Raw genomic sequence first — 15565 nt, forward strand, 5'->3', positions numbered from 1 at the left:
ATCTCACAACATTTTATTGAAGCTCTCCTTCTGATAATCTTCATTCCCGTAGTTGTAGAAGTAATAAAGCAAAAGAAGAGCAAGCGGCAACAAAGTCGACTCCTTTAACGAAGGGTTCTCCAAAGAGGACCCCTCACCCTCCACACCCGATCCAAATATCCAAATACACGATCCACATGCAAGACTATGGAACGTTCGGATTTCGTAAGGGGATTTGTTCAGCAACAATGTTGCTCACGGCCATACTACCCTGAAAACGCCCGATCTCGTCTGATCTCGGAAGCGAAGCAGGGTTCGGCCTGGTTAGTACCTGGATGGGAGACCGCTTGGGAATACCAGGTGCTGTAAGCATCTTGTCAAAACCATTTTCGACATTTCATGGTTGTTCATCTCCTTTTGACCTCCTAAATCATGAAAGACTTCCCTCCTCTGCACATCTCACAACATTTTATTGAAGCTCTCCTTCTGATAATCTTCATTCCCGTAGTTGTAGAAGTAATAAAGCAAAAGAAGAGCAAGCGGCAACAAAGTCGACTCCTTTAACGAAGGGTTCTCCAAAGAGGACCACTCACGCTCCACAAAGGATCCAAATATCCAAATACACGATCCACATGCAAGACTATGGACCGTTCGGATTTCCAAAGGGGATTTGTTCAGCGACAATGTTGCTCACGGCCATACTACCCTGAAAACGCCCGATCTCGTCTGATCTCGGAAGCTAAGAAGGGTTGGGCCTGGTTAGTACGTGGATGGGAGACCGCTTGGGAATACCAGGTGCTGTAAGCATCTAGTCAAAACCATTTTCGACATTTCATGGATGTTCATCTCCTTTTGACCTCCTAAATCATGAAAGACTTCCCTCCTATGAACATCTCACAACATTTTTTTGAAGCTCTCCTTCTGATAATCTTCATTCCCGTAGTTGTAGAAGTAATAAAGCAAAAGAAGAGCAAGCGGCAACAAAGTCGACTCCTTTAACGAAGGGTTCTCCAAAGAGGACCCCTCACCCTCCACACCCGATCCAAATATCCAAATACACGATCCACATGCAAGACTATGGACCGTTCGGATTTCCAAAGGGGATTTGTTCAGCGACAATGTTGCTCACGGCCATACTACCCTGAAAACGCCTGCTCTCGTCTGATCTCGGAAGCTAAGCAGGGTTGGGCCTGGTTAGTACCTGGATGGGAGACCGCTTGGGAATACCAGGTGCTGTAAGCATCTTGTCAAAACCATTTTCGACATTTCATGGATGTTCATCTCCTTTTGACCTCCTAAATCATGAAAGACTTCCCTCCTCTGCACATCTCACAACATTTTATTGAAGCTCTCCTTCTGATAATCTTCATTCCAGTAGTTGTAGAAGTAATAAAGCAGAAGAAGAGCAAGCGGCAACAAAGTCGACTCCTTTAACGAAGGGTTCTCCAAAGAGGACCACTCACCCTCCACACCGGATCCAAATATCCAAATACACGATCCACATGCAAGACTATAAACCGTTCGGATTTCCAAAGGGGATTTGTTTAGCAACAATGTTGCTCACGGCCATACTACCCTGAAAACGCCCGATCTCGTCTGATCTCGGAAGCTAAGCAGGGTTGTGCCTGGTTAGTACCTGGATGGGAGACCGCTTGGGAATACCAGGTGCTGTAAGCATCTTGTCAAAACCATTTTCGACATTTCATGGATGTTCATCTCCTTTTGACCTCCTAAATCATGAAAGACTTCCCTCCTCTGCACATCTCACAACATTTTATTGAAGCTCTCCTTCTGATAATCTTCATTCCCGTAGTTGTAGAAGTAATAAAGCAAAAGAAGAGCAAGCGGCAACAAAGTCGACTCCTTTAACGAAGGGTTCTCCAAAGAGGACCCCTCACCCTCCACACCGGATCCAAATATCCAAATACACGATCCACATGCAAGACTATGGACCGTTCGGATTTCCGAAGGGGATTTGTTCAGCGACAATGTTGCTCACAGCCATACTACCCTGAAAACGCCCGATCTCGTCTGATCTCGGAAGCTAAGAAGCGTTCGGCCTGGTTAGTACCTGGATGAGAGACCGCTTGGAAATACCAGGTGCTGTAAGCATCTTGTCAAAACCATTTTCGACATTTCATGGATGTTCATCTCCTTTTGACCTCCTAAATCATGAAAGACTTCCCTCCTCTGCACATCTCACAACATTTTATTGAAGCTCTCCTTCTGATAATCTTCATTCCCGTAGTTGTAGAAGTAATAAAGCAAAAGAAGAGCAAGCGGCAACAAAGTCGACTCCTTTAACGAAGGGTTCTCCAAAGAGGACCCCTCACCCTCCACACCGGATCGAAATATCCAAATACACGATCCACATGCAAGACTATGGACCGTACGGATTTCCAAAGGGGATTTGTTCAGCGACAATTTTGCTCACGGCCATACTACCCTGAAAACGCCCGATCTCGTCTGATCTCGGAAGCTAAGCAGGGTTGTGCCTGGTTAGTACCTGGATGGGAGACCGCTTGGGAATACCAGGTGCTGTAAGCATCTTGTCAAAACCATTTTCGACATTTCATGGATGTTCATCTCCTTTTGACCTCCTAAATCATGAAAGACTTCCCTCCTCTGCACATCTCACAACATTTTATTGAAGCTCTCCTTCTGATAATCTTCATTCCCGTAGTTGTAGAAGTAATAAAGCAAAAGAAGAGCAAGCGGCAACAAAGTCGACTCCTTTAACGAAGGGTTCTCCAAAGAGGACCCCTCACCCTCCACACCCGATCCAAATATCCAAATACACGATCCACATGCAAGACTATGGACCGTTCGGATTTCCAAAGGGGATTTGTTCAGCGACAATGTTGCTCACGGCCATACTACCCTGAAAACGCCCGATCTCGTCTGATCTTGGAAGCTAAGCAGGGTTGGGCCTGGTTAGTACCTGGATGGGAGACCGCTTGGGAATACCAGGTGCTGTAAGCATCTTGTCAAAACCATTTTCGACATTTCATGGATGTTCATCTCCTTTTGACCTCCTAAATCATGAAAGACTTCCCTCCTCTGCACATCTCACAACATTTTATTGAAGCTCTCCTTCTGATAATCTTCATTCCCGTAGTTGTAGAAGTAATAAAGCAAAAGAAGAGCAAGCGGCAACAAAGTCGACTCCTTTAACGAAGGGTTCTCCAAAGAGGACCCCTCACCCTCCACACCCGATCCAAATATCCAAATACACGATCCACATGCAAGACTATGGACCGTTCGGATTTCCAAAGGGGATTTGTTCAGCAACTATGTTGCTCATGGCCATACTACCCTGAAAACGCCCGATCTCGTCTGATCTCGGAAGCTAAGCAGGGTTGGGCCTGGTTAGTACCTGGATGGGAGACCGCTTGGGAATACCAGGTGCTGTAAGCATCTTGTCAAAACCATTTTCGACATTTCATGGATATTCATCTCCTTTTGACCTCCTAAATCATGAAAGACTTCCCTCCTCTGCACATCTCACAACATTTTATTGAAGCTCTCCTTCTGATAATCTTCATTCCCGTAGTTGTAGAAGTAATAAAGCAAAAGAAGAGCAAGCGGCAACAAAGTCGACTCCTTTAACGAAGGGTTCTCCAAAGAGGACCACTCACCCTCCACACCGGATCCAAATATCCAAATACACGATCCACATGCAAGACTATGGACCGTTCGGATTTCCAAAGGGGATTTGTTCAGCGACAATGTTGCTCACGGCCATACTACCCTGAAAACGCCCGATCTCGTCTGATCTCGGAAGCTAAGCAGGGTTGGGCCTGGTTAGTACCTGGATGGGAGACCGCTTGTGAATACCAGGTGCTGTAAGCATCTAGTCAAAACCATTTTCGACATTTCATGGATGTTCATCTCCTTTTGACCTCCTAAATCATGAAAGACTTCCCTCCTCTGCACATCTCACAACATTTTATTGAAGCTCTCCTTCTGATAATCTTCATTCCCGTAGTTGTAGAAGTAATAAAGCATAGGAAGAGCAAGCGGCAACAAAGTCGACTCCTTTAACGAAGGGTTCTTCAAAGAGGACCACTCACCCTCCACACCGGATCCAAATATCCAAATACACGATCCACATGCAAGATTATGGACCGTTCGGATTTCCAAAGGGGATTTGTTCAGCGACAATGTTGCTCACGGCCATACTACCCTGAAAACGCCCGATCTCGTCTGATCTCGGAAGCTAAGCAGGGTTGGGCCTGGTTAGTACCTGGATGGGAGACCGCTTGGGAATACCAGGTGCTGTAAGCATCTAGTCAAAACCATTTTCGACATTTCATGGATGTTCATCTCCTTTTGACCTCCTAAATCATGAAAGACTTCCCTCCTCTGCACATCTCACAACATTTTATTGAAGCTCTCCTTCTGATAATCTTCATTCCCGTAGTTGTAGAAGTAATAAAGCAAAAGAAGAGCAAGCGACAACAAAGTCGACTCCTTTAACGAAGGGTTCTCCAAAGAGGACCACTCACCCTCCACACCGGATCCAAATATCCAAATACACGATCCACATGCAAGACTATGGACCGTTCGGATTTCCAAAGGGGATTTGTTCAGCGACAATGTTGCTCACGGCCATACTACTCTGAAAACGCCCGATGTCGTCTGATCTCGGAAGCTAAGCAGGGTTGGGCCTGGTTAGTACCTGGATGGGAGACCGCTTGGGAATACCAGGTGCTGTAAGCATCTTGTCAAAACCATTTTCGACATTTCATGGATGTTCATCTCCTTTTGACCTCCTAAATCATGAAAGACTTCCCTCCTCTGCACATCTCACAACATTTTATTGAAGCTCTCCTTCTGATAATCTTCATTCCCGTAGTTGTAGAAGTAATAAAGCAAAAGAAGAGCAAGCGTCAACAAAGTCGACTCCTTTAACGAAGGGTTCTCCAAAGAGGACCACTCACCCTCCACACCCGATCCATATATCCAAATACACGATCCACATGCAAGACTATGGACCGTTCGGATTTCCAAAGGGGATTTGTTCAGCGACAATGTTGCTCACGGCCATACTACCGTGAAAACGCCCGATCTCGTCTGAACTCGGAAGCTAAGCAGGGTTCGGCCTGGTTAGTACCTGGATGGGAGACCGCTTGGGAATACCAGGTGCTGTAAGCATCTTGTCAAAACCATTTTCGACATTTCATGGATGTTCATGTCCTTTTGACCTCCTAAATCATGAAAGACTTCCCTCCTCTGCACATCTCACAACATTTTATTGAAGCTCTCCTTCTGATAATCTTCATTCCCGTAGTTGTAGAAGTAATAAAGCAAAAGAAGAGCAAGCGGCAACAAAGTTGACTCCTTTAACGAAGGGTTCTCCAAAGAGGACCCCTCACCCTCCACACCGGATCCAAATATCCAAATACACGATCCACATGCAAGACTATGGACCGTTCGGATTTCCAAAGGGGATTTGTTCAGCAACAATGTTGGTCACGGCCATACTACCCTGAAAACGCCCGATCTCGTCTGATCTCGGAAGCCAAGCAGGGTTCGGCCTGGTTAGTACCTGGATGGGAGACCGCTTGGGAATACCAGGTGCTGTAAGCATCTTGTCAAAACCATTTTCGACATTTCATGGATGTTCATATCCTTTTGACCTCCTAAATCATGAAAGACTTCCCTCCTCTGCACATCTCACAACATTTTATTGAAGCTCTCCTTCTGATAATCTTCATTCCCGTAGTTGTAGAAGTAATAAAGCAAAAGAAGAGCAAGCGGCAACAAAGTTGACTCCTTTAACCAAAGAGGACCACTCACCCTCCACACCGGATCCAAATATCCAAATACACGATCCACATGCAAGACTATGGACCGTTCGCATTTCCAAAGGGGATTTGTTCAGCGACAATGTTGCTCACGGCCATACTACCCTGAAAACGCCTGATCTCCTCTGATCTCGGAAGCTAAGCAGGGTTGGGCCTGGTTAGTACCTGGGTGGGAGACTGCTTGGGAATACCAGGTGCTGTAAGCATCTTGTCAAAACCATTTTCGACATTTCATGGATGTTCATCTCCTTTTGACCTCCTAAATCATGAAAGACTTCCCTCCTCTGCACATCTCACAACATTTTATTGAAGCTCTCCTTCTGATAATCTTCATTCCCGTAGTTGTAGAAGTAATAAAGCAAAAGAAGAGCAAGCGTCAACAAAGTCGACTCCTTTAACGAAGGGTTCTCCAAAGAGGACCCCTCACCCTCCACACCCGATCCATATATCCAAATACACGATCCACATGCAAGACTATGGACCGTTCGGATTTCCAAAGGGGATTTGTTCAGCAACAATGTTGCTCACGGCCATACTACCCTGAAAACGCCCGATCTCGTCTGATCTCGGAAGCTAAGCAGGGTTCGGCCTGGTTAGTACCTGGATGGGAGACCGCTTGGGAATACCAGGTGCTGTAAGCATCTTGTCAAAACCATTTTCGACATTTCATGGATGTTCATATCCTTTTGACCTCCTAAATCATGAAAGACTTCCCTCCTCTGCACATCTCACAACATTTTATTGAAGCTCTCCTTCTGATAATCTTCATTCCCGTAGTTGTAGAAGTAATAAAGCAAAAGAAGAGCAAGTGGCAACAAAGTCGACTCCTTTAACGAAGGGTTCTCCAAAGAGGACCCCTCACCCTCCACACCCGATCCAAATATCCAAATACACGATCCACATGCAAGACTATGGACCGTTCGGATTTCCAAAGGGGATTTGTTCAGCGACAATGTTGCTCACGGCCATACTACCCTGAAAACGCCCGATCTCGTCTGATCTCGGAAGCTAAGCAGGGTTGGGCCTGGTTAGTACCTGGATGGGAGACCGCTTGGGAATACCAGGTGCTGTAAGCATCTAGTCAAAACCATTTTCGACATTTCATGGATGTTCATCTCCTTTTGACCTCCTAAATCATGAAAGACTTCCCTCCTCTGCACATCTCACAACATTTTATTGAAGCTCTCCTTCTGATAATCTTCATTCCCGTAGTTGTAGAAGTAATAAAGCAAAAGAAGAGCAAGCGACAACAAAGTCGACTCCTTTAACGAAGGGTTCTCCAAAGAGGACCACTCACCCTCCACACCGGATCCAAATATCCAAATACACGATCCACATGCAAGACTATGGACCGTTCGGATTTCCAAAGGGGATTTGTTCAGCGACAATGTTGCTCACGGCCATACTACTCTGAAAACGCCCGATGTCGTCTGATCTCGGAAGCTAAGCAGGGTTGGGCCTGGTTAGTACCTGGATGGGAGACCGCTTGGGAATACCAGGTGCTGTAAGCATCTTGTCAAAACCATTTTCGACATTTCATGGATGTTCATCTCCTTTTGACCTCCTAAATCATGAAAGACTTCCCTCCTCTGCACATCTCACAACATTTTATTGAAGCTCTCCTTCTGATAATCTTCATTCCCGTAGTTGTAGAAGTAATAAAGCAAAAGAAGAGCAAGCGTCAACAAAGTCGACTCCTTTAACGAAGGGTTCTCCAAAGAGGACCACTCACCCTCCACACCCGATCCATATATCCAAATACACGATCCACATGCAAGACTATGGACCGTTCGGATTTCCAAAGGGGATTTGTTCAGCGACAATGTTGCTCACGGCCATACTACCGTGAAAACGCCCGATCTCGTCTGAACTCGGAAGCTAAGCAGGGTTCGGCCTGGTTAGTACCTGGATGGGAGACCGCTTGGGAATACCAGGTGCTGTAAGCATCTTGTCAAAACCATTTTCGACATTTCATGGATGTTCATGTCCTTTTGACCTCCTAAATCATGAAAGACTTCCCTCCTCTGCACATCTCACAACATTTTATTGAAGCTCTCCTTCTGATAATCTTCATTCCCGTAGTTGTAGAAGTAATAAAGCAAAAGAAGAGCAAGCGGCAACAAAGTTGACTCCTTTAACGAAGGGTTCTCCAAAGAGGACCCCTCACCCTCCACACCGGATCTAAATATCCAAATACACGATCCACATGCAAGACTATGGACCGTTCGGATTTCCAAAGGGGATTTGTTCAGCAACAATGTTGGTCACGGCCATACTACCCTGAAAACGCCCGATCTCGTCTGATCTCGGAAGCCAAGCAGGGTTCGGCCTGGTTAGTACCTGGATGGCAGACCGCTTGGGAATACCAGGTGCTGTAAGCATCTTGTCAAAACCATTTTCGACATTTCATGGATGTTCATATCCTTTTGACCTCCTAAATCATGAAAGACTTCCCTCCTCTGCACATCTCACAACATTTTATTGAAGCTCTCCTTCTGATAATCTTCATTCCCGTAGTTGTAGAAGTAATAAAGCAAAAGAAGAGCAAGCGGCAACAAAGTTGACTCCTTTAACCAAAGAGGACCACTCACCCTCCACACCGGATCCAAATATCCAAATACACGATCCACATGCAAGACTATGGACCGTTCGCATTTCCAAAGGGGATTTGTTCAGCGACAATGTTGCTCACGGCCATACTACCCTGAAAACGCCTGATCTCCTCTGATCTCGGAAGCTAAGCAGGGTTGGGCCTGGTTAGTACCTGGGTGGGAGACTGCTTGGGAATACCAGGTGCTGTAAGCATCTTGTCAAAACCATTTTCGACATTTCATGGATGTTCATCTCCTTTTGACCTCCTAAATCATGAAAGACTTCCCTCCTCTGCACATCTCACAACATTTTATTGAAGCTCTCCTTCTGATAATCTTCATTCCCGTAGTTGTAGAAGTAATAAAGCAAAAGAAGAGCAAGCGTCAACAAAGTCGACTCCTTTAACGAAGGGTTCTCCAAAGAGGACCCCTCACCCTCCACACCCGATCCATATATCCAAATACACGATCCACATGCAAGACTATGGACCGTTCGGATTTCCAAAGGGGATTTGTTCAGCAACAATGTTGCTCACGGCCATACTACCCTGAAAACGCCCGATCTCGTCTGATCTCGGAAGCTAAGCAGGGTTCGGCCTGGTTAGTACCTGGATGGGAGACCGCTTGGGAATACCAGGTGCTGTAAGCATCTTGTCAAAACCATTTTCGACATTTCATGGATGTTCATATCCTTTTGACCTCCTAAATCATGAAAGACTTCCCTCCTCTGCACATCTCACAACATTTTATTGAAGCTCTCCTTCTGATAATCTTCATTCCCGTAGTTGTAGAAGTAATAAAGCAAAAGAAGAGCAAGTGGCAACAAAGTCGACTCCTTTAACGAAGGGTTCTCCAAAGAGGACCCCTCACCCTCCACACCCGATCCAAATATCCAAATACACGATCCACATGCAAGACTATGGACCGTTCGGATTTCCAAAGGGGATTTGTTCAGCGACAATGTTGCTCACGGCCATACTACCCTGAAAACGCCTGATCTCGTCTGATCTCGGAAGCTAAGCAGGGTTGGGCCTGGTTAGTACCTGGATGGGAGACCGCTTGGGAATACCAGGTGCTGTAAGCATCTTGTCAAAACCATTTTCGACATTTCATGGATGTTCATCTCCTTTTGACCTCCTAAATCATGAAAGACTTCCCTCCTCTGCACATCTCACAACATTTTATTGAAGCTCTCCTTCTGATAATCTTCATTCCCGTAGTTGTAGACGTAATAAAGCAAAAGAAGAGCAAGCGGCAACAAAGTCGACTCCTTTAATGAAGGGTTCTCCAAAGAGGACCCCTCACCCTCCACACCCGATCCAAATATCCAAATACACGATCCACATGCAAGACTATGGACCGTTCGGATTTCCAAAGGGGATTTGTTCAGCAACAATGTTGCTCACGGCCATACTACCCTGAAAACGCCCGATCTCGTCTGATCTCGGAAGCTAAGCAGGGTTCGGCCTGGTTAGTACCTGGATGGGAGACCGCTTGGGAATACCAGGTGCTGTAAGCATCTTGTCTAAACCATTTTCGACATTTCATGGATGTTCATCTCCTTTTGACCTCCTAAATCATGAAAGACTTCCCTCCTCTGCACATCTCACAACATTTTATTGAAGCTCTCCTTCTGATAATCTTCATTCCCGTAGTTGTAGAAGTAATAAAGCAAAAGAAGAGCAAGCGGCAACAAAGTCGACTCCTTTAACGAAGGGTTCTCCAAAGAGGACCACTCACCCTCCACACCGGATCCAAATATCCAAATACACGATCCACATGCAAGACTATGGACCGTTCGGATTTCCAAAGGGGATTTGTTCAGCGACAATGTGGCTCACGGCCATACTACCCTGAAAACGCCCGATCTCGTCTGATCTCGGAAGCTAAGCAGGGTTGGGCCTGGTTAGTACCTGGATGGGAGACCGCTTGGGAATACCAGGTGCTGTAAGCATCTTGTCAAAACCATTTTCGACATTTCATGGATGTTCATCTCCTTTTGACCTCCTAAATCATGAAAGACTTCCCTCCTCTGCACACCTCACAACATTTTATTGAAGCTCTCCTTCTGATAATCTTCATTCCCGTAGTTGTAGAAGTAATAAAGCAAAAGAAGAGCAAGCGTCAACAAAGTCGACTCCTTTAACGAAGGGTTCTCCAAAGAGGACCCCTCACCCTCCACACCCGATCCATATATCCAAATACACGATCCACATGCAAGACTATGGACCGTTCGGATTTCCAAAGGGGATTTGTTCAGCAACAATGTTGCTCACGGCCATACTACCCTGAAAACGCCCGATCTCGTCTGATCTCGGAAGCTAAGCAGGGTTCGGCCTGGTTAGTACCTGGATGGGAGACCGCTTGGGAATACCAGGTGCTGTAAGCATCTTGTCAAAACCATTTTCGACATTTCATGGATGTTCATATCCTTTTGACCTCCTAAATCATGAAAGACTTCCCTCCTCTGCACATCTCACAACATTTTATTGAAGCTCTCCTTCTGATAATCTTCATTCCCGTAGTTGTAGAAGTAATAAAGCAAAAGAAGAGCAAGTGGCAACAAAGTCGACTCCTTTAACGAAGGGTTCTCCAAAGAGGACCCCTCACCCTCCACACCCGATCCAAATATCCAAATACACGATCCACATGCAAGACTATGGACCGTTCGGATTTCCAAAGGGGATTTGTTCAGCGACAATGTTGCTCACGGCCATACTACCCTGAAAACGCCTGATCTCGTCTGATCTCGGAAGCTAAGCAGGGTTGGGCCTGGTTAGTACCTGGATGGGAGACCGCTTGGGAATACCAGGTGCTGTAAGCATCTTGTCAAAACCATTTTCGACATTTCATGGATGTTCATCTCCTTTTGACCTCCTAAATCATGAAAGACTTCCCTCCTCTGCACATCTCACAACATTTTATTGAAGCTCTCCTTCTGATAATCTTCATTCCCGTAGTTGTAGACGTAATAAAGCAAAAGAAGAGCAAGCGGCAACAAAGTCGACTCCTTTAATGAAGGGTTCTCCAAAGAGGACCCCTCACCCTCCACACCCGATCCAAATATCCAAATACACGATCCACATGCAAGACTATGGACCGTTCGGATTTCCAAAGGGGATTTGTTCAGCAACAATGTTGCTCACGGCCATACTACCCTGAAAACGCCCGATCTCGTCTGATCTCGGAAGCTAAGCAGGGTTCGGCCTGGTTAGTACCTGGATGGGAGACCGCTTGGGAATACCAGGTGCTGTAAGCATCTTGTCTAAACCATTTTCGACATTTCATGGATGTTCATCTCCTTTTGACCTCCTAAATCATGAAAGACTTCCCTCCTCTGCACATCTCACAACATTTTATTGAAGCTCTCCTTCTGATAATCTTCATTCCCGTAGTTGTAGAAGTAATAAAGCAAAAGAAGAGCAAGCGGCAACAAAGTCGACTCCTTTAACGAAGGGTTCTCCAAAGAGGACCACTCACCCTCCACACCGGATCCAAATATCCAAATACACGATCCACATGCAAGACTATGGACCGTTCGGATTTCCAAAGGGGATTTGTTCAGCGACAATGTGGCTCACGGCCATACTACCCTGAAAACGCCCGATCTCGTCTGATCTCGGAAGCTAAGCAGGGTTGGGCCTGGTTAGTACCTGGATGGGAGACCGCTTGGGAATACCAGGTGCTGTAAGCATCTTGTCAAAACCATTTTCGACATTTCATGGATGTTCATCTCCTTTTGACCTCCTAAATCATGAAAGACTTCCCTCCTCTGCACACCTCACAACATTTTATTGAAGCTCTCCTTCTGATAATCTTCATTCCCGTAGTTGTAGACGTAATAAAGCAAAAGAAGAGCAAGCGGCAACAAAGTCGACTCCTTTAATGAAGGGTTCTCCAAAGAGGACCCCTCACCCTCCACACCCGATCCAAATATCCAAATACACGATCCACATGCAAGACTATGGACCGTTCGGATTTCCAAAGGGGATTTGTTCAGCAACAATGTTGCTCACGGCCATACTACCCTGAAAACGCCCGATCTCGTCTGATCTCGGAAGCTAAGAAGGGTTGGGCCTGGTTAGTACGTGGATGGGAGACCGCTTGGGAATACCAGGTGCTGTAAGCATCTAGTCAAAACCATTTTCGACATTTCATGGATGTTCATCTCCTTTTGACCTCCTAAATCATGAAAGACTTCCCTCCTCTGCACATCTCACAACATTTTATTGAAGCTCTCCTTCTGATAATCTTCATTCCCGTAGTTGTAGAAGTAATAAAGCAAAAGAAGAGCAAGCGGCAACAAAGTCGACTCCTTTAACGAAGGGTTCTCCAAAGAGGACCCCTCACCCTCCACACCGTATCCAAATATCCAAATACACGATCCACATGCAAGACTATGGACCGTTCGGATTTCCAAAGGGGATTTGTTCAGCGACAATGTGGCTCACGGCCATACTACCCTGAAAACGCCCGATCTCGTCTGATCTCGGAAGCTAAGCAGGGTTGGGCCTGGTTAGTACCTGGATGGGAGACCGCTTGGGAATACCAGGTGCTGTAAGCATCTTGTCAAAACAATTTTCGACATTTCATGGATGTTCATCTCCTTTTGACCTCCTAAATCATGAAAGACTTCCCTCCTCTGCACACCTCACAACATTTTATTGAAGCTCTCCTTCTGATAATCTTCATTCCCGTAGTTGTAGAAGTAATAAAGCAAAAGAAGAGCAAGCGGCAACAAAGTCAACTCCTTTAACGAAGGGTTCTCCAAAGAGGACCACTCACCCTCCACACCGGATCCAAATATCCAAATACACGATCCACATGCAAGACTATGGACCGTTCGGATTTCCAAAGGGGATTTGTTCAGCGACAATGTTGCTCACGGCCAAACTACCCTGAAAACGCCTGATCTCGTCTGATCTCGGAAGCTAAGCAGGGTTGGGCCTGGTTAGTACCTGGATGGGAGACCGCTTGCGAATACCAGGTGCTGTAAGCATCCTGTCAAAACCATTTTCGACATTTCATGGATGTTCATCTCCTTTTGACCTCCTAAATCATGAAAGACTTCCCTCCTCTGCACATCTCACAACATTTTATTGAAGCTCTCCTTCTGATAATCTTCATTCCCGTAGTTGTAGAAGTAATAAAGCAAAAGAAGAGCAAGCGGCAACAAAGTCGACTCCTTTAACGAAGGGTTCTCCAAAGAGGACCCCTCACCCTCCACACCCGATCCAAATATCCAAATACACGATCCACATGCAAGACTATGGAACGTTCGGATTTCGTAAGGGGATTTGTTCAGCAACAATGTTGCTCACGGCCATACTACCCTGAAAATGCCCGATCTCGTCTGATCTCGGAAGCTAAGCAGGGTTGGGAATGGTTAGTACCTGGATGGGAGACCGCTTGGGAATACCAGGTGCTGTAAGCATCTTGTCAAAACCATTTTCGACATTTCATGGATGTTCATCTCCTTTTGACCTCCTAAATCATGAAAGACTTCCCTCCTCTGCACATCTCACAACATTTTATTGAAGCTCTCCTTCTGATAATCTTCATTCCCGTAGTTGTAGAAGTAATAAAGCATAGGAAGAGCAAGCGGCAACAAAGTCGACTCCTTTAACGAAGGGTTCTCCAAAGAGGACCACTCACCCTCCACACCGGATCCAAATATCCAAATACACGATCCACATGCAAGACTATGGACCGTTCGGATTTCCAAAGGGGATTTGTTCAGTGACAATGTTGCTCACGGCCATACTACCCTGAAAACGCCCGATCTTGTCTGATCTCGGAAGCTAAGCAGGGTTGGGCCTGGTTAGTACCTGGATGGGAGACCGCTTGGGAATACCAGGTGCTGTAAGCATCTTGTCAAAACCATTTTCGACATTTCATGGATGTTCATCTCCTTTTGACCTCCTAAATCATGAAAGACTTCCCTCCTCTGCACATCTCACAACATTTTATTGAAGCTCTCCTTCTGATAATCTTAATTCCCGTAGTTGTAGAAGTAATAAAGCAAAAGAAGAGCAAGCGGCAACAAAGTCGACTCCTTTAACGAAGGGTTCTCCAAAGAGGACCCCTCACCCTCCACACCCGATCCAAACATCCAAATACGCGATCCACATGCAAGACTATGGACCGTTCGGATTTCCAAAGGGGATTTGTTCAGCGACAATGTTGCTCACGGCCATACTACCCTGAAAACGCCCGATCTTGTCTGATCTCGGAAGCTAAGCAGGGTTGGGCCTGGTTAGTACCTGGATGGGAGACCGCTTGGGAATACCAGGTGCTGTAAGCATCTTGTCAAAACCATTTTCGACATTTCCTGGATGTTCATCTCCTTTTGACCTCCTAAATCATGAAAGACTTCCCTCCTCTGGACATCTCACAACATTTTATTGAATTTCTCCTTCTGATAATCTTCATTCCCGTAGTTGTAGAAGTAATAAAGCAAAAGAAGAGCAAGCGGCAACAAAGTCGACTCCTTTAACGAAGGGTTCTCCAAAGAGGACCCCTCACCCTCCACACCCGATCCAAATATCCAAATAGACGATCCACATGCAAGACTATGGACCGTTCGCATTTCCAAAGGGGATTTGTTCAGCGACAATGTTGCTCACGGCCATACTACCCTGAAAACGCCTGATCTCCTCTGATCTCGGAAGCTAAGCAGGGTTAGGCCTGGTTAGTACCTGGATGGGAGACCGCTTGGGAATACCAGGTGCTGTAAGCATCTTGTCAAAACCATTTTCGACATTTCATGGATGTTCATCTCCTTTTGACCTCCTAAATCATGAAAGACTTCCCTCCTCTGCACATCTCACAACATATTATTGAAGCTCTCCTTCTGATAATCTTCATTCCCGTAGTTGTAGAAGTAATAAAGCAAAGAAGAGCAAGCGGCAACAAAGTCGACTCCTTTAACGAAGGGTTCTCCAAAGAGGACCCCTCACCCTCCACACCCGATCCAAATATCCAAATACACGATCCACATGCAAGACTATGGACCGTTCGGATTTCCAAAGGGGATTTGTTCAGCGACAATGTTGCTCACGGCCATACTACCCTGAAAATGCCCGATCTCGTCTGATCTCGGAAGCTAAGCAGGTTTGGGCCTGGTTAGTACCTGGATGGGAGACCGCTTGGGAATACCAGGTGCTGTAAGCATCTTGTCAAAAC

At 46.0% G+C, this 15565-nt stretch overlaps 35 non-coding genes and 1 pseudogene across 35 annotated transcripts; all 36 read left to right on the forward strand.

Moving 5' to 3' along the window:
• Window positions 1-232: 232 nt before the first annotated feature.
• On the forward strand, window positions 233-351 carry LOC144079756 (5S ribosomal RNA). Its single transcript, XR_013301810.1, has one exon. It is a non-coding gene; the product is annotated as a 5S ribosomal RNA (ribosomal RNA).
• A 316-nt stretch (window positions 352-667) lies between these two features.
• Window positions 668-786, forward strand: LOC144080098 (5S ribosomal RNA). The gene has a single exon (XR_013302138.1). It is a non-coding gene; the product is annotated as a 5S ribosomal RNA (ribosomal RNA).
• A 316-nt stretch (window positions 787-1102) lies between these two features.
• Window positions 1103-1221, forward strand: LOC144080194 (5S ribosomal RNA). The gene has a single exon (XR_013302233.1). It is a non-coding gene; the product is annotated as a 5S ribosomal RNA (ribosomal RNA).
• Window positions 1222-1537: 316 nt separating this feature from the next.
• LOC144079828 (5S ribosomal RNA) lies at window positions 1538-1656 on the forward strand. The gene has a single exon (XR_013301879.1). It is a non-coding gene; the product is annotated as a 5S ribosomal RNA (ribosomal RNA).
• A 316-nt stretch (window positions 1657-1972) lies between these two features.
• On the forward strand, window positions 1973-2091 carry LOC144080784 (5S ribosomal RNA; annotated as a pseudogene).
• A 316-nt stretch (window positions 2092-2407) lies between these two features.
• On the forward strand, window positions 2408-2526 carry LOC144079829 (5S ribosomal RNA). The gene has a single exon (XR_013301880.1). It is a non-coding gene; the product is annotated as a 5S ribosomal RNA (ribosomal RNA).
• A 316-nt stretch (window positions 2527-2842) lies between these two features.
• Window positions 2843-2961, forward strand: LOC144079515 (5S ribosomal RNA). The gene has a single exon (XR_013301576.1). It is a non-coding gene; the product is annotated as a 5S ribosomal RNA (ribosomal RNA).
• A 316-nt stretch (window positions 2962-3277) lies between these two features.
• LOC144080958 (5S ribosomal RNA) lies at window positions 3278-3396 on the forward strand. The gene has a single exon (XR_013302797.1). It is a non-coding gene; the product is annotated as a 5S ribosomal RNA (ribosomal RNA).
• Window positions 3397-3712: 316 nt separating this feature from the next.
• On the forward strand, window positions 3713-3831 carry LOC144079505 (5S ribosomal RNA). Its single transcript, XR_013301566.1, has one exon. It is a non-coding gene; the product is annotated as a 5S ribosomal RNA (ribosomal RNA).
• Window positions 3832-4147: 316 nt separating this feature from the next.
• LOC144079889 (5S ribosomal RNA) lies at window positions 4148-4266 on the forward strand. Its single transcript, XR_013301937.1, has one exon. It is a non-coding gene; the product is annotated as a 5S ribosomal RNA (ribosomal RNA).
• A 316-nt stretch (window positions 4267-4582) lies between these two features.
• Window positions 4583-4701, forward strand: LOC144080351 (5S ribosomal RNA). Its single transcript, XR_013302384.1, has one exon. It is a non-coding gene; the product is annotated as a 5S ribosomal RNA (ribosomal RNA).
• A 316-nt stretch (window positions 4702-5017) lies between these two features.
• LOC144079903 (5S ribosomal RNA) lies at window positions 5018-5136 on the forward strand. Its single transcript, XR_013301951.1, has one exon. It is a non-coding gene; the product is annotated as a 5S ribosomal RNA (ribosomal RNA).
• Window positions 5137-5452: 316 nt separating this feature from the next.
• LOC144080317 (5S ribosomal RNA) lies at window positions 5453-5571 on the forward strand. Its single transcript, XR_013302352.1, has one exon. It is a non-coding gene; the product is annotated as a 5S ribosomal RNA (ribosomal RNA).
• Window positions 5572-5876: 305 nt separating this feature from the next.
• Window positions 5877-5995, forward strand: LOC144080252 (5S ribosomal RNA). The gene has a single exon (XR_013302289.1). It is a non-coding gene; the product is annotated as a 5S ribosomal RNA (ribosomal RNA).
• Window positions 5996-6311: 316 nt separating this feature from the next.
• LOC144081167 (5S ribosomal RNA) lies at window positions 6312-6430 on the forward strand. Its single transcript, XR_013303000.1, has one exon. It is a non-coding gene; the product is annotated as a 5S ribosomal RNA (ribosomal RNA).
• Window positions 6431-6746: 316 nt separating this feature from the next.
• Window positions 6747-6865, forward strand: LOC144079901 (5S ribosomal RNA). The gene has a single exon (XR_013301949.1). It is a non-coding gene; the product is annotated as a 5S ribosomal RNA (ribosomal RNA).
• Window positions 6866-7181: 316 nt separating this feature from the next.
• LOC144080352 (5S ribosomal RNA) lies at window positions 7182-7300 on the forward strand. Its single transcript, XR_013302385.1, has one exon. It is a non-coding gene; the product is annotated as a 5S ribosomal RNA (ribosomal RNA).
• Window positions 7301-7616: 316 nt separating this feature from the next.
• On the forward strand, window positions 7617-7735 carry LOC144079904 (5S ribosomal RNA). The gene has a single exon (XR_013301952.1). It is a non-coding gene; the product is annotated as a 5S ribosomal RNA (ribosomal RNA).
• A 316-nt stretch (window positions 7736-8051) lies between these two features.
• On the forward strand, window positions 8052-8170 carry LOC144080593 (5S ribosomal RNA). The gene has a single exon (XR_013302615.1). It is a non-coding gene; the product is annotated as a 5S ribosomal RNA (ribosomal RNA).
• Window positions 8171-8475: 305 nt separating this feature from the next.
• On the forward strand, window positions 8476-8594 carry LOC144080253 (5S ribosomal RNA). The gene has a single exon (XR_013302290.1). It is a non-coding gene; the product is annotated as a 5S ribosomal RNA (ribosomal RNA).
• Window positions 8595-8910: 316 nt separating this feature from the next.
• LOC144081168 (5S ribosomal RNA) lies at window positions 8911-9029 on the forward strand. Its single transcript, XR_013303001.1, has one exon. It is a non-coding gene; the product is annotated as a 5S ribosomal RNA (ribosomal RNA).
• A 316-nt stretch (window positions 9030-9345) lies between these two features.
• On the forward strand, window positions 9346-9464 carry LOC144081033 (5S ribosomal RNA). The gene has a single exon (XR_013302869.1). It is a non-coding gene; the product is annotated as a 5S ribosomal RNA (ribosomal RNA).
• Window positions 9465-9780: 316 nt separating this feature from the next.
• LOC144081169 (5S ribosomal RNA) lies at window positions 9781-9899 on the forward strand. Its single transcript, XR_013303002.1, has one exon. It is a non-coding gene; the product is annotated as a 5S ribosomal RNA (ribosomal RNA).
• Window positions 9900-10215: 316 nt separating this feature from the next.
• Window positions 10216-10334, forward strand: LOC144079912 (5S ribosomal RNA). The gene has a single exon (XR_013301960.1). It is a non-coding gene; the product is annotated as a 5S ribosomal RNA (ribosomal RNA).
• Window positions 10335-10650: 316 nt separating this feature from the next.
• Window positions 10651-10769, forward strand: LOC144081170 (5S ribosomal RNA). Its single transcript, XR_013303003.1, has one exon. It is a non-coding gene; the product is annotated as a 5S ribosomal RNA (ribosomal RNA).
• A 316-nt stretch (window positions 10770-11085) lies between these two features.
• LOC144081034 (5S ribosomal RNA) lies at window positions 11086-11204 on the forward strand. Its single transcript, XR_013302870.1, has one exon. It is a non-coding gene; the product is annotated as a 5S ribosomal RNA (ribosomal RNA).
• Window positions 11205-11520: 316 nt separating this feature from the next.
• On the forward strand, window positions 11521-11639 carry LOC144081171 (5S ribosomal RNA). The gene has a single exon (XR_013303004.1). It is a non-coding gene; the product is annotated as a 5S ribosomal RNA (ribosomal RNA).
• A 316-nt stretch (window positions 11640-11955) lies between these two features.
• Window positions 11956-12074, forward strand: LOC144079923 (5S ribosomal RNA). Its single transcript, XR_013301971.1, has one exon. It is a non-coding gene; the product is annotated as a 5S ribosomal RNA (ribosomal RNA).
• Window positions 12075-12390: 316 nt separating this feature from the next.
• Window positions 12391-12509, forward strand: LOC144080099 (5S ribosomal RNA). The gene has a single exon (XR_013302139.1). It is a non-coding gene; the product is annotated as a 5S ribosomal RNA (ribosomal RNA).
• A 316-nt stretch (window positions 12510-12825) lies between these two features.
• Window positions 12826-12944, forward strand: LOC144079935 (5S ribosomal RNA). Its single transcript, XR_013301982.1, has one exon. It is a non-coding gene; the product is annotated as a 5S ribosomal RNA (ribosomal RNA).
• Window positions 12945-13260: 316 nt separating this feature from the next.
• On the forward strand, window positions 13261-13379 carry LOC144080339 (5S ribosomal RNA). Its single transcript, XR_013302373.1, has one exon. It is a non-coding gene; the product is annotated as a 5S ribosomal RNA (ribosomal RNA).
• Window positions 13380-13695: 316 nt separating this feature from the next.
• LOC144080597 (5S ribosomal RNA) lies at window positions 13696-13814 on the forward strand. The gene has a single exon (XR_013302619.1). It is a non-coding gene; the product is annotated as a 5S ribosomal RNA (ribosomal RNA).
• Window positions 13815-14130: 316 nt separating this feature from the next.
• On the forward strand, window positions 14131-14249 carry LOC144079597 (5S ribosomal RNA). The gene has a single exon (XR_013301655.1). It is a non-coding gene; the product is annotated as a 5S ribosomal RNA (ribosomal RNA).
• Window positions 14250-14565: 316 nt separating this feature from the next.
• LOC144079599 (5S ribosomal RNA) lies at window positions 14566-14684 on the forward strand. Its single transcript, XR_013301657.1, has one exon. It is a non-coding gene; the product is annotated as a 5S ribosomal RNA (ribosomal RNA).
• A 316-nt stretch (window positions 14685-15000) lies between these two features.
• Window positions 15001-15119, forward strand: LOC144079568 (5S ribosomal RNA). Its single transcript, XR_013301627.1, has one exon. It is a non-coding gene; the product is annotated as a 5S ribosomal RNA (ribosomal RNA).
• A 315-nt stretch (window positions 15120-15434) lies between these two features.
• Window positions 15435-15553, forward strand: LOC144080002 (5S ribosomal RNA). The gene has a single exon (XR_013302045.1). It is a non-coding gene; the product is annotated as a 5S ribosomal RNA (ribosomal RNA).
• Window positions 15554-15565: the final 12 nt, after the last annotated feature.

The sequence above is a fragment of the Stigmatopora argus genome, chromosome 8, assembly GCF_051989625.1.
Source record: "Stigmatopora argus isolate UIUO_Sarg chromosome 8, RoL_Sarg_1.0, whole genome shotgun sequence".
NCBI classification, from domain to species: domain Eukaryota; kingdom Metazoa; phylum Chordata; class Actinopteri; order Syngnathiformes; family Syngnathidae; genus Stigmatopora; species Stigmatopora argus.